The 15,188-nt window shown below is 45.5% G+C and overlaps 1 protein-coding gene across 1 annotated transcript in view; it reads right to left on the bottom strand.

The window, feature by feature from the left end:
- The window catches only part of LOC138913486 (uncharacterized), a 116,754-nt gene that overhangs the window by 1,273 nt on the left and 100,293 nt on the right, over positions 1–15,188 (bottom strand). The window lies entirely within an intron of this gene.

The raw sequence follows: 15,188 nt of genomic DNA, 5'->3' as shown, positions 1-15,188 counted from the left end.
TTCTGGCATCACATTTCGGTGACATTTCATTAGGCCGAACGCTCGGCCGCTGTGAACGTCAGCAGAGCAGTCAGCGCAGCGTCGACGTGCAAGAAAGAGAAGCCGATATTTATATTTTGCGCTGTCTTACTTTGTCTTATAATCTGCCTTATAGCCAATCCATTATTCTCTTTTGCGTTTATTCGTTATGTTCAGCTAGAAACCAAAATTTGATCTAAGAAATTTTTGCGACGCACCGGCATGCCCTTAAATTTAGTATCCTTATTATACTCATAAATAAGAAAATAAGAAACATAAATTAGATTTACTTTAAAGTACATTTAGATTGTTATTTAACTTGATTTTTTAATGGTCCATTTTGTATAGGTCAATTTGGTCCATTAATATTTTTTTAAGTACTAAAATATTTAAATATTTGTTTCATTATAAAAATCGTGTTGTGCTTTTAGTCAATAAAAAGGGTATACATATATAGGAGCATTAGCACGCGCCAACAGCGAAGATGAAACAAAAGAAAATGGGTAAAGGGTATGGGTTAGAGCTGGAAAACTATCGATAGTGTAGTCAGTCGATTCTTTGACAAAATTTCAGTCGACTGTTTTCGATATAAGTCAACTAGTCGTTGTTTGACAATAATATAATAAGTAGACATCGGATTCTAAAAAAAAAATTCAATAAGAAAATAATGACATATCGAAAATATGCCGTTTTTTAGCCCAAACGAGGACGGAAGCTAACTTCGGCAAGCCGAAGTTTTAATACCCTTGCTGATTTTACGAATGAAAACTTGACTAGCATAGCAACATGAATTAATAAACAACAAAATATTTTATAATTGAAAAAAATAAAATTTTTCACCCTATTGTTCCTATGGGAGCTATAGGATATAGACGCCCGATCGGCACGCGCTTTTACCCTATTGAAGGTATGCATAAAATAATAAGATTTGGAAAGTTTCATGTCAATGCTTATATTCTGCGCGAAATATCCTGAAAAACGTTAAATTTTTACCGATTTCACTCCATTGTTCCTGTGGGAGCTATAAGATATAGACGTCCGATCGGCACGCGCTTTAACCCTGATCAAGGTATGCGTAAAATAATAAGATTTAAAAAGATTCTTGTCAATAGCTCTTACACTGAGCGAAATATCTTCTTTTGTGAAAGCTATATCCGATTGTTTCAATTGGAGCTATAGGATATAGACGTCCGATCGGGTCGGGTTTCAAACTTGATCTGCGTTCACATGTTTCAGGTTGACTGTGAAAGTTTCAAGGCACTAGCTTTTAAACTGAGCTCGCAAACGGTATTGAAACAAACATACAGACGGACAGACGGACATGGATATATCGACTCCCCTATTGATCCTGATCAAGAATATATATACTTTATGGGGTCGGAAACGACTCCTTCACTGCGTTACAATTTTCTGACCAAAATTATAATACCCTCTGCAAGGGTATAAAAAGGTTAAGGATTATGCTAAGGTGAAAAAAAGTAGAGTTTTATTTCAAATTCAATGATATAATGTTTAATGTTTTTATGTTAGGAGGATTCCCTAAACTGTTGAATTGTTGAATTTTGGTCAGCTGTTCAATACAAAGTCAACTTTCAGAAATTTCAGCAATACAACAGCCTCGGGGCTGTTGAAAATTTTGTTGAATTGCTGAAAAGCCAGAGTTGTCACCTTTTTTTAAAAGTAGTGGCAACTCTGTAACATTTTAGTATCACCAGTACGCATTATTTATGTTAAAATCAACTTAGAACGCATATTTTTGGTTATTTTCACCTTGAGAACAATTTTAGATAGTAATTAGCAATAATAAATCAAATTTTAAATGATTTAAGTTCCGTGAAATTTTTAAGCAAATAACAGCTGTTTGAAAATTCAACAGAAACCATTTTGGTTCGTTCCCTTAATTGCTGAAATTTTTTGTTGAATTTTCAACAATTCAGCAATTCAACAGTTTAGGGAATTCCCCTGTTGTTTTCCGGGGTCAGAGTATAGTTTTAGCTTGTTATTTTCTCATAAATTTTCGTTTTTGTCTTTGATTTGTTATTGTTTACTACCGCAACAATGTATGAAGTGTTGAGAAAATTTGTTTTTCAGGGACCGAAAATAATGATTATTTGTTTTGAGTAAAAAATAAAAATCTCAGTTTATTGATTATTTTGTAAGCGAAAAAAAATAGCGCTCAGAAATAACGAATTTTTTGGGAGCGATATTATTTTGCTTAGAAATATCACTCAAAGTTAGATTGCAGCCGTCCTACACGGAATTTTACAAAAATTTAAATGTGCTCTTGTAGGTACAACCACAGAGCACATATCCAGTTAAAAAAAAAAATACATTTTCTTTGAATAAACCGCTAAAAAAAACAGAAAAATCTTTTTGTATAAAAAAAAACACTTTCTGTAGGAATCGAACTCGTGCTTGCAGCTCGGTGGACCAACACACTAACACCCAGCCCACATGTCGGGTTGGATCGAAGTGGAATAGTTCATAACATCTTTTTAAGTTGTTTTACTAATATATAAATGACATAAAGTCTTGAGGTTGATACAACTTTTTGTTTTAAATAAGTATACAAAGAAATCACTTGCTTTTATTAACTCGATGTGTGCTCTCTGGTTCTAAAGGGTGTTTTTTAAGAGGTATAGAACTTTAAGTTGCAATAAAACAACGATGGATTATTCGATTGACATGAATTCTTTAGTCCAATCTGGACTTCCAATTTTCGATGACTTTTCCCAACATTTGCTGCCGTATATCGGCAATAACACGGCGAATGTTGTTTTCCAAATGGTCAAGCGTTTGTGGCTTATCCGCATAGACCAATGACTTTACATAGCCCCACAGAAAGTAGTCTAGCGGTGTTAAATCACAAGATCTTGGAGGCCAATTTACAGGACCAAAACGAGAAATCGGGCGGTCACCAAACGTGTCTTTCTATAAATCGAAATAAAATTGCACTATTTGCAAGCGTTGTTCAGGCGTGAGTCTATTCATGATGAATTGCCAAACCAAACTGAGAATAAATCACTTTACAGCTGTTAAATCGGTCGCCATCTTGAACAGTGACGCCAACTTAAAGTTCTATACCTCTAAAAAAAACAAGAAAGGAAGCTACCTTCGGCTAGCCGAAGCTTATATACCCTTGCAGATAAAGTAATGCTCACTCGGTGCAGTTCCAGGGATTCCAGATTCAGCGTTTCTATTTAAATTTTGTTTTTAAGTAGTCAAGAATCAAAACGCCTACTTCCTACAAAGTTACAATGAATTTTCTTATATTTGTTTGAATATTCCTATGGAAGCCTCAAGATATAGTGGTCCGATCCGGCTCGCTCCGACATATGTACTACCTGCAATAGAAAGAAGACTTTCGGGAAAGTTTCATCGCGATAGCTGTGAAGTAGTTTCTTAGGCTGGGGTGAAGCTCGGTCACGCCAGGATCTCTTTACAGCCAAATTTATAAAGATTGAGACTAGGGCCTTCGATGAGCGGTGGGCTGACGTGAGATGTAGTGTGTCAGCCACCGGGTTATCGTATAAAACACCGTTTCGATTTGATTTGGGCATCAACAAAAAGCAAAGGGGGTCAGCGGTAGCGCGTACTGGGTCTGACTCGCGGCACTCGCCACGAGGAGACCGAGAGGGAATCGATTAGGGGACGCCTGGCAATTCTAGGCCATGTGGCTGCCTGACATGGGCATCCGCCAGCACTCGCTGTCGGACCAAGCTATGCGGCCGGCTGAGCCTGGCCTCTGACAAAATATCTGGTTAAATAAATCGGGGTGGTACCGTTGGAGAGCATTTTGAGGCGGTTCAAGTGTGGGTAAGAAAATATAGTGGGTTTTCTAGGCTTTAAATTGATTGTTGTTGTTTATTAGAATCTTTTCTTTTTTTCAATATTTGCTTTGACGAAAATATATATATGTTTTCAGGGTATTCTGGATTTATTCAAATTTATACAGTATTTGGGAGGTGAGTTCTTCATGTTTGGATACAGTTTTGAGGTTAGGTTTTTCAGTTTCATTAGAGTTACATGGTGTTAGGTTTTATCTGGGCAAAGGTTATGGCTGATCTAGCCGGATTCTACCCAGTGATACCGCATCGAGGCCTGCCGAGATTTCTAAGCGCACATACTGCACCTTTTGGCCAGACTTGTTTTTCGCTGGCCACTCGTTGCGGTCTCACTGGCTTGGCACTCACCCGTCTCGCTCCCGCACACACACACACACGCAAAGTTTCCGCGCGTAAACTGGGGGTGCTCCGCCGCTGGTCCTGGGCCGGCACCACTGTGATCCACGAATCCTCTGTCCTTCTTCGCTGTCCTTCTCCTCATCAGCCGTCACTCGACGACTGGGTGTTCCGCTGCTTTTCAGGTAGCGCCGGTGTCCTGGTTTTTTTCCACGTCGAGCACGTTGCTTGCTCGGCTTCTCCTCGTGTTTTCTGTCGTCTTTCACTCCCGGAGTGGCAAAAATCGCCCACTCTTTTCCGCACTTAAATTCCTTGTCCGCGTCAGTCGACCTCTTCCAAAGAACTCCGAGTTTTCGGTTTCGCGAAACTTCTCGCCGTTCTGTTTCCTGGCTTCTCGAAGCTTCGGCATATCTTCCTCTCGCTCTCCCTCATGGGCGCGTGCCAGTTTTCGGGGGTTGATTTCCAACGCGATCATGCGTTTTTCTCGCTCGCTCTTATGCGAAGCTGGGTCATGTGGCCGCTTTTCGTGGTGAATTTCTCGTTTCAGCGCTGGTATGTGTGTGTTGGTGTGGGATAAGCCTTCCAGGCTAGCGATGCAAGTATCGATGGCGATGACAGTTTTATTAACTATCGGGTGCGGCCTTGTAGCCTTAAACCTAACTTATAATACTATTTTAGATTAACTCTAGCCTTATTTAATTACTTATATCCTAGGTGGGGGGTTATATATACATTTAGGGAGTGGCTATTTGTGGGGAGCCAATTGGCTCCTCACATCCCCCTCCTTCTTCGGGGGACGCGACGAGACGGCGATCTCATCTCTCTTGTTGATGTGGACTCGGAATTCCTCCCCTCCGGCATGGAAGAGAAACTTCCGATCCACACGGCGTCGGGTTCCCTCCTGTGGGCGAACGTGCTCGACAAGGGAGCGGGGAATTCGTCCACCGCTCACGCGAATACGCCAGTGTCGCGGTGGCAACACCCAATCCTCGTCGGGCGATGGATATTGGGGACGTCCCTTAGCGTTGCTGTCGTCCTCGGCTGGTGGCTTTGCTGGTGGCTTCGCTGGTAGCGCTGGTTTGGTGGCTACAGGGGCGGCTGCTGCTGTCTCCCGCTCGCGAAGACGGTCCTCCCACTCCATTTCTGCGGCCCAGCTCGCGAACATGAGTGGAAGGTCGGCCTCGGAATGGGCAATCGGCGGAGGTGTGGCGACCAGGGCTAGTCCCATCACCGCATCCTCTCCGGGGGTGTCGATTGGAACGAGGACGGGCATCTCATCATCCGGTGGGGGGTCCCGTGTGGTACGCAGGTCCTCCTCATCGGAGACCTCGATCGTCTCCAAGTGGGGTGTCGGTGCTGTAGTCACCGAGACGCTGCCCTTCTCATCCGCGTATGCGAGTATGACCCCGTTAGGGTCCATCCTCTCCAGGACTGCGCTGGATCCGTTGTCCTGCACCCGCCATATATGGCCCGCGAAATCTTCCATGACGGGGGCCTCGTCATCCTCCCTGGCGTGTTCCGGGCCGGATGCGTCTTGGCCACGCTGGGGGGCTTCTTCCAGTGTGGCGGTGGGGTCACTTGGCTCGGCGTACTGGCCAGGGCACGGCCCGATGGCCTCCTCCACGCACCTCACCAGGTGCCTCCAGTCGGGGAAGTCGCCCGCTGCCATGTCTGTTGGGAAGATAACCTTTTATTAGTTTTAGTTTGTGGAAAAGGGGGGTTACCGTTTTAGTTTTGGTTAGTTTTGTAGTTAGAGGGGCTAAGCTACGGTGGACACTGGGAGCATTGAGTTTCCCCTGAGGGGAGTGGGGACGTTGGGAAAGCGCACCGTCCAGCAAGTGGCCCCCACTGACTCAAACTTGGCTCCTTTCGCAGTGGTCCTTGTGGATTGGCTCTTGCCTCGGCCAGGGTTCTTTTGAGCGTCACTCGACCGCTGGCTTGATATGTGTATTTTCTCTACGATGAGGCCGCGGTGCGGGCTTTCTGTATTGGAGTTTAGGGTCACCCGACCACTAAACCTGCTCTGTAGTCTTGGCTACGTCTGGGCTGTCCTGTTCTACCGGTACCGGACCCTGGGTCTCCGGGTCGTCGACTGCTTCCTTTAGGTCTCCGAGCGATGCCGTCCTGCATTGTTTAGTTCGTGTGTGTTTTAAACGCACGATCGTGGCCGAAATGAATTTGACCACCTCGTACGGCCCCTCATACTTGGGTGCTAACTTTGCAGCAAAGTTATCCGCCGCCCTGGACAAGTGATGCTGCTTTACAAAGACCAGTGATCCCAAAGTTGGTCTCCACGCGCGCCTTCTGAGGTCGTAGTGCTTCCGCTGATCCATCGAAGCTCGCTGAGTGTTTGTTTGGACCGCCTTAAACACGTCGCGCAGCAACTCCGCTTTCGCGACGGGTGATCTTGGAACATGGCTTGGTCCCGGCGTGACTTCGTCGTACAAGGCCCCTGGGAGTCTTGGCTCTCTGCCTTGTATAACAAACGCCGGGCTGAATCCGGTGGAGTCAGAAACGCTGCTGTTTATAGCCAGGTTCAGCTCAGGGAGCAGTTCGTCCCACGTCGTCTGCTTATCCTCGATATACTGGGCGACCATAGTTTTAATGGTGCGATTGGCCCGCTCTGTCGGGTTCTGCTGCGGAGTATAGGGTGCCGTATACTGGATCTCCATTCCCGCCTGTTTGCAGAAAGCTTTGAAAGACCGACTTGTGAATTGGGTCCCGTTGTCGCAAACAAAGGTACGGGGAATCCCAAAGTGATTTAAAATCCTCTCCCGAAAGGATTTCTCAAGGTGTGCCGAAGTAGCTTTTCTTAATGGAACTAACTCAACCCATTTTGAAAAGGCGTCGAAAAATACTAGCAGCATACTGTTCCCGCTCTTAGACCGCGGAAGGGGTCCAATGAAGTCGGCGCAGACAGTGTCAAAGGGCTCACTGATCTGCCTGGTGAACATCTTACCCGCTGGTTTGTTTTGGCTTACCTTAAACCGTTGACAAGTGTCGCACTTGCGAACATACCTGGCGACATCACGAAAGAGTCCCGGCCAGTAATACCTCTGGGCGATCCGGGTTGTTGTCTTTCTGATTCCGAGATGTCCAGCCGTGGGCTGGTCATGGCATTCTGACAGCACTCGCTGACGATGATCCTTGGCCACGCACAATTTCCAAGGGACGTAGTCTTCATCGTCGGGTCGGGTTCCGCGGTGCCGATATAGCTGTTGGTTCTCACACGCGTAGTCCGGGAAATCTTCAGGCTTGTCCTGAACGAGTTTCAGCATTCGCTGATACCATGTGCACCCAGGCTTATCCTCCTGAATCATTTGTAGTACATCCAAGGGCTGTCGTGACAGCGCATCCGCGACAATGTTCTGGCTCCCGCGCCGATAGGTGACGTCAAACTGGTACTGCTGCAGTTCTAACGCCCAGCGTGCGATTCGGCCGGTGGGATTGTCGATTGAGTTGAGCCATTTTAATGCGAGATGGTCCGTGATCACCTCAAATCGATACCCTTCGATGTAACACCTAAGCTTCCTTATGGCCCATATAATGGCCAGGCATTCCTTCTCAGTGGCTGAATAGTTCTCTTCAGCGGCGATGAGACGTCTGCTAGCGAATGCGATGACGCGTTCCTCTCCCTGGATATTCTGGGTTAGGACGGCTCCTAGCCCTATATCACTGGCATCGGTTTGTAAGACAAACTTCTCATTGAAATCCGGACAGGCGAGAACAGGTGCCTCCGTGAGCTTCCGCTTCAATTCTTCGAACGCGTCTTGTTGATCCTGTTGCCATTGCCATTTTTTTCCTTTTTTCAACAACAGAGACATGGGTTGTACGATGCCGGCAAAGTTGGGTACAAACCTCCTGTACCATGACGCGATACCCAGACATCTACGTAGTTCCTTGCATGAAGTGGGCGGACTCAGTTGCCGTACTGCCGAAATCTTGTCGGGATCAGTGTGGATCCCTTCCTCACTGATGACGTGCCCCAGGTATACCAGGCTGCGCTTAAAGAAACTACATTTCTTTGCATTGAGGCGAAGGTTCGCTCTTCGTAGCCGTCGGAATACCTCTCGAAGATGGTGCACATGCTCTTCTAACGTGCGCCCGATGATGATTATATCATCCAGGTACGCAAACGCGTTGGGCTCCATGTCTGGTCCAATTACGCTGTCGAGCGCCCGCTGGAATGTGGCCGGTGCTGAATGAAGACCAAACGGCATGACTTTCCAGTGGTACAGTCCCCTTCCTGGAACTGTAAATGCAGTGCACTCGCGACTTGTCCTGGCCATGGGGATTTGCCAGTATCCGCTCTTCAGGTCAAGAGTGGAGATGTACTTGGCGTGGCGCAACCGCTCCAGAATGTGAGTTATCCTGGGCAGCGGGTACGCATCGGGGATTGAGTGGGCATTCAGTTGCCGAAAATCAACACAGAGCCGCATCTCTCCCGATTTCTTGCCCACGAGTACAATAGGGGCACTATGGGGGCTCCGAGAAGGTTCTATACAATCGTTGCGTAACAAATCGTCGATCTGCTCGTCAATAATCCTCTGCATTGCGGGATTCTTGGGAAAATACCGTTGTTTAATGGGTTTATCATCCCGCATTGTGATCGAGTGTTCGGCGATGTGTGACACTCCGGTCAGTCCGTCAAATTTGGCCAATTCCTCCTGTAGAAATTTGTGTACCCAGGGTTCTAGATCCTCCGGCCCTGGGGTCTCTTTGATTACTGCTAATGCTCCTCCAGTATCAGATGCATTCGCTGGTCTGGTTGGGGAAGGCAATCGCGCTTCTTCGGCTGGTTCTGCCGATACAGAACTCGGGTTCCGTCGAAATGGATTATTTCGCACGGCTGTGTCCTCTCTGGGCCCTAGAATACTGTTTGTTGGGGCAGCTGGCATCCTGCGCTCTGGTTCGTTGCTTTGTAGTTCTGGGACGGTGGCATCGAAGTTGTCGATTTCTTCTGACGAAGACTCATTTATGAGGAGAGGAGACAGAACTGAGTCGCTCTTGGTGCTGGCTACGAGAAGAGGGTTAAGTTGTAGCGAAACGCGACCACATTGGAGGGTGGCGGACACGCCGCAGAGAAAGTCCATGCCCAAAAGCACATCTTCCATGATTGAGGGTAAGACTAGGAGTGGAAAGGTGACCCAACGTTGGTCCAACTGGACTTTCGCCACCAGTGACTTGGTTATTTCTTTGCGGGAGCCTTCGGCCAGGCTGACTTGGGTGCGTACCGTCCGTACGTTATGTGGTGTGCCCACGAGTTGAACGACTCTTTCGCTCACAAAGCTTCTGCTGGCTCCGGTGTCTATGGTTGCATTAAATAGTCGACCCTCGATTTGTACTTGTGCGATGATTCTGCTCGCCTGGACTTGTAAAATATCCTTTAATTCTGGGGATTCCTCCTGGCAGTCTCCGGCCGCTCCCCGAGGGGACGAAGACTCCTCTCGTTTCCCGGATGACTGCGACGACAACACTCGTTGGTTCGTATTCCTCGGCGACCGCATTCCCAGCAAAAGAGAACTCGGGGATTGCGACACTCGTGTGAAAAATGCCCAGCCTGCGCACAATTCCTGCAGGCTAGTCTGAAGTTTGGCACGATGGACACGTTCCCCACCCGAGGAACTATTTCCGGTACCACGGCGGCCGGTGTAAATGTTCGTCGGGGTGATCGTGCTGTATCTTGGCGACCCGTTGGTGGCGCCCCTGAGTACGACGGGATCTGGTCGATTCTCTTCGGCGGTGGCTGCAGTTCAGACAGCATCCTTGCATGACTTCCTGTGTCTCGATCGCGGGTGACTTCATAAGTCACTGCCAAGGCGGTCAGCTGTTCCAGCGTTGTGAACTCATGTCTCCTGGTAAACAGTTGATAGTCTGACTGTAGGTTTTCATAAATCCTTTCTAACTCCTGTTCTGAATTATATCCCGCTCTGTGCATCATTAATCGAATGTTTACAAGGTATTGCTTAAATGTTTCTCCGGGTCGCTGGTGCCTGGTACGAATCTCATCCTCGAGTCTCTGGAAATACCTCGGTGGTAGGAAAAAGTCAAGAAATGCCTTCTTGAAGTTTGCCCAGGATTCGCCCAATAGCTGGCTTGTCCTGAACCAGTGTTCGGCCGTGTCCGTCAAAAGACCAGGGATGGCCTGCGGCATCTTCTCCACGTTGACTTCGTAAGCTGTTGCTCGTTCCTCGAGGTGTTGAATAAACGAGATCGGGTCCGTTGTCCCGTCGAAGGTGATTCCCCAGTTTCTCAGCTTTTCTGCTAGAGTTGCCGCTGTCATTTCCAGCTTTCTGGGAGAAATATCCCGCCTGGCAGTGTTGACTTCTATGTCGACACCTGCCTCAGCGGGGTTGGCGCATCCCAGTGGGACATGGAGTTTAGTCGGACCCGCAGGGTTTGGACTCGGCGTCCGTTGCTTCCGCTCGTTGATCGCGGCCAATATTTCCGATTCGCATTCCTGAAGACGCTCGGCTATCTCCAAAACGTGATCGTCACGATTATTAAAGGCTGCCAACCGGCTCCTCATCTCCTCCACGTTTCCTGTTCCGTCCAAGGCGAACTCCTTCAGAATTGCCTCCAATTCCCGCTTCCTGAGATACGAAATCCAACGTGCCCCCATGTTTGCGAAAATAATCCAACGGAGAACGAAGAAAAACCAGATTTTTGGTGCGGCGAAAGAAATTTTTAACGAGGGTCAAACGAAGCTCAAAAGTTTAACAAAATTTAACAGCGAAAAATGTTTATTTATTGGCTAACGGATTAATAACTGCCTAGCGGAACGATGGCAACCACAATAAGGCGTAAGACGACGATTTAGATTTTCTTCGACGGCGATGTAAAAGCTGGATGTAGCGGAAAAATTCCGTGAAAAATGTGTTGACTCGGCGACAGTGGTTTTCAGATTCCTTTTCTATGCTTCCGATGACTGTACTTGCAGTCGATTGCTGTGGATGTGAGAGAGACGACGATGAGAGCGAAGACAAGATGGCTGCGCTGTGGGGAGTATAGATTAGCTTGTGCTGTTAAAATCTCGCGGCCTGACTGGTTCACCTATAGAGGGCCCGCTCTTTCTCTCTTTGCTATGCCTGTATGCGACTCACGTGGTTCTGTTGGCCACGTGGTCTGTTACCTCTGACAACCTCTCGTTTTTTTTTTGGTTATGTTTGGTCTTGATTTTGGGTATACTTTGGTAAAAGTTCTCCCGCTTGTGTCTTGCTTATATATATATATTTGATAATTTTGGTTCTAGATTTGCATGTCCCTCGATATTTATTCCTCTCCGTGCGTACCCACTTGAACAAAAATTCGCTCTTATATGGCTGTACCCAAAAAACACAAATCGAGGAAAGTAACCAGATGGGTCTTTAGGCCATATAATCATCTAAAATTCATAAGCCTCAAGTCCCTGCTCGGGCGCCAGACTGTGAAGTAGTTTCTTAGGCTGGGGTGAAGCTCGGTCACGCCAGGATCTCTTTACAGCCAAATTTATAAAGATTGAGACTAGGGCCTTCGATGAGCGGTGGGCTGACGTGAGATGTAGTGTGTCAGCCACCGGGTTATCGTATAAAACACCGTTTCGATTTGATTTGGGCATCAACAAAAAGCAAAGGGGGTCAGCGGTAGCGCGTACTGGGTCTGACTCGCGGCACTCGCCACGAGGAGACCGAGAGGGAATCGATTAGGGGACGCCTGGCAATTCTAGGCCATGTGGCTGCCTGACATGGGCATCCGCCAGCACTCGCTGTCGGACCAAGCTATGCGGCCGGCTGAGCCTGGCCTCTGACAAAATATCTGGTTAAATAAATCGGGGTGGTACCGTTGGAGAGCATTTTGAGGCGGTTCAAGTGTGGGTAAGAAAATATAGTGGGTTTTCTAGGCTTTAAATTGATTGTTGTTGTTTATTAGAATCTTTTCTTTTTTTCAATATTTGCTTTGACGAAAATATATATATGTTTTCAGGGTATTCTGGATTTATTCAAATTTATACAGTATTTGGGAGGTGAGTTCTTCATGTTTGGATACAGTTTTGAGGTTAGGTTTTTCAGTTTCATTAGAGTTACATGGTGTTAGGTTTTATCTGGGCAAAGGTTATGGCTGATCTAGCCGGATTCTACCCAGTGATACCGCATCGAGGCCTGCCGAGATTTCTAAGCGCACATACTGCACCTTTTGGCCAGACTTGTTTTTCGCTGGCCACTCGTTGCGGTCTCACTGGCTTGGCACTCACCCGTCTCGCTCCCGCACACACACACACACGCAAAGTTTCCGCGCGTAAACTGGGGGTGCTCCGCCGCTGGTCCTGGGCCGGCACCACTGTGATCCACGAATCCTCTGTCCTTCTTCGCTGTCCTTCTCCTCATCAGCCGTCACTCGACGACTGGGTGTTCCGCTGCTTTTCAGGTAGCGCCGGTGTCCTGGTTTTTTTCCACGTCGAGCACGTTGCTTGCTCGGCTTCTCCTCGTGTTTTCTGTCGTCTTTCACTCCCGGAGTGGCAAAAATCGCCCACTCTTTTCCGCACTTAAATTCCTTGTCCGCGTCAGTCGACCTCTTCCAAAGAACTCCGAGTTTTCGGTTTCGCGAAACTTCTCGCCGTTCTGTTTCCTGGCTTCTCGAAGCTTCGGCATATCTTCCTCTCGCTCTCCCTCATGGGCGCGTGCCAGTTTTCGGGGGTTGATTTCCAACGCGATCATGCGTTTTTCTCGCTCGCTCTTATGCGAAGCTGGGTCATGTGGCCGCTTTTCGTGGTGAATTTCTCGTTTCAGCGCTGGTATGTGTGTGTTGGTGTGGGATAAGCCTTCCAGGCTAGCGATGCAAGTATCGATGGCGATGACAGTTTTATTAACTATCGGGTGCGGCCTTGTAGCCTTAAACCTAACTTATAATACTATTTTAGATTAACTCTAGCCTTATTTAATTACTTATATCCTAGGTGGGGGGTTATATATACATTTAGGGAGTGGCTATTTGTGGGGAGCCAATTGGCTCCTCACATAGCTTAAAAACTGAGAGACTAGTTCGCATTAAAACGGACAGATGGACAGACGGACAGACAGACAGACGGACATGGCTAGATAGACTCGGCTATTGGTGCTGATCAAGAATATATATACTTTATGTGGTCGGAAACGTCTCCTTCACTGCGTTGCAAAAATCTGACTGAAATTATAATACCCTCTACAAGGGTATAAAAACACCCTTGACCTACGAGAACAAATTTAAAACTTTGTAAAATTCAGTACAGAACGGCTGCAATCGCACTTTGATTGATATTTTTAAGCGAAATAATATCACTCACATAATAATCATTTTTTTGTGCGATATTTTTTTCGCTTACAAAATAATCATTAAATTGAGATTTTTATTTTTATACCCGTTACTTGTAGAATAAAAGGGTATATTGTATTCGTGCAAAAGTATGTAACTGGGAGAAGCAAGCGTTTCCAACCCTATAAAATTTTATATTCTTGATCAGGGTCACTAGCCGAGTCGATATGGCCGTGTCCGCCTGTCTGTCTGTATGTCCGTATGAACGCTAAGATCTCGGAAACTACAAAAGCTAGAAGGTTGAGATTTTCCACACATATTCTTGGGCTTCCTACGCAGCGCAAGTTTATCAGCCGAGCGCCACGCCCCCTCTAACGCCCGCAATCGCCCAACTCCGATATTAAAATGTGTCTGGTGCCCACACCTTTAAAGATTTCCGAGAAGCATAAATGCAATTTTGTTGTGTATATTTATGCCTATCGAAATGTAGAAGACATTTTAAAAGAGGACCATTCATTAAAAAGTTATACGCAATCAAAATATATGTTAGTGTTTTCAGGCAGAGCATTAAAAATAGCAAAACATAAACATTTTTAATGCAAAATAAGGTTACAAAAATTCCTGAATATTTAATAATTAAATGTACCATAAATTGTAGCAAACTTCCCCAAATGGTAGTTAAAAAAACGACTTTTTACTTTTTGTCATTCCGAAATTGTCAAAACTTTGACAAAAACCGATTGAAACTAACAATATAGCGCATATGTAAAAAAAAAAATATATTTTTTTTTGTGGGGAACCCGGTAAAATTTTAATTGGTTTTTATTTTTAAAAAATTTAAAAAATTCATTTTTTTAAAAATTTGTTTTTTGAAAGAAGGGGTTGTAACTTTTAATCATTAACAATTGTTAAAGGACTAGTAAACAATGAGAAAACATGAATTCCATAAGGATCCGATAAGAGTGAGAGAGTTAATCTACATGCTGCGACGTTTTTTCATAGAAAAAAGCCAAGGCCTTGTTAAAAGAAATACGATATTTTAAAAACTAAACATGGCTCAAACTTTTTGACAAAAACCGATTGAAACTAACAATATGGAGCATATGTTAAATTAAAACGAGGACGGAAGCTAACTTCGGCAAGCCGAAGCTTTAATACCCTTGCAGATTTTACGAATGAAAACTTGACTAGCATAGCAACATGAATTAATAAACAACAAAATATTTTATAATTGAAAAAAATAAAATTGTATCCCTATTGTTCCTATGGGAGCTATAGGATATAGACGTCCGATCGGGTCGGTTTTCAAACTTGATCTGCGTACACATGTTTTAGGACGAATGTGAAGGCGCTAGCTTTTAAACTGAGCTCGCAAACGGTATTGAAACAGACGGGCAGACGGATAGACGAACAGACGGCTATATCGACTCCCCTATTGATCCTGATCAAGAATATATATATATTATGGGGTCGGAAACGTATCCTTCACTGCGTTACAAACTTTTGACCAAAATTATAATACCCTCTGCAAGGTTATAAAAACTTAACTTAATATTATATAAAAAAAAATATTTCCTTTATGTAACCAATTTAATTATTAAACGTCAGCTTTAGTATACAGTTGTCTGATTGGCAAGAACTATTACCCTGAGCAAGGTATACATAAATAAATTAGATTTGCATAGTTTCATGTCAGTAGCTTTAGTACTGCAAAAATGTCAT

This window comes from Drosophila takahashii, chromosome 3R, assembly GCF_030179915.1.
Source record: "Drosophila takahashii strain IR98-3 E-12201 chromosome 3R, DtakHiC1v2, whole genome shotgun sequence".
Lineage (NCBI taxonomy): Eukaryota > Metazoa > Arthropoda > Insecta > Diptera > Drosophilidae > Drosophila > Drosophila takahashii.
The sequence above is the reverse complement of the archived record's forward strand: the minus strand, read 5'-3'. Positions and strand labels throughout refer to the sequence as shown.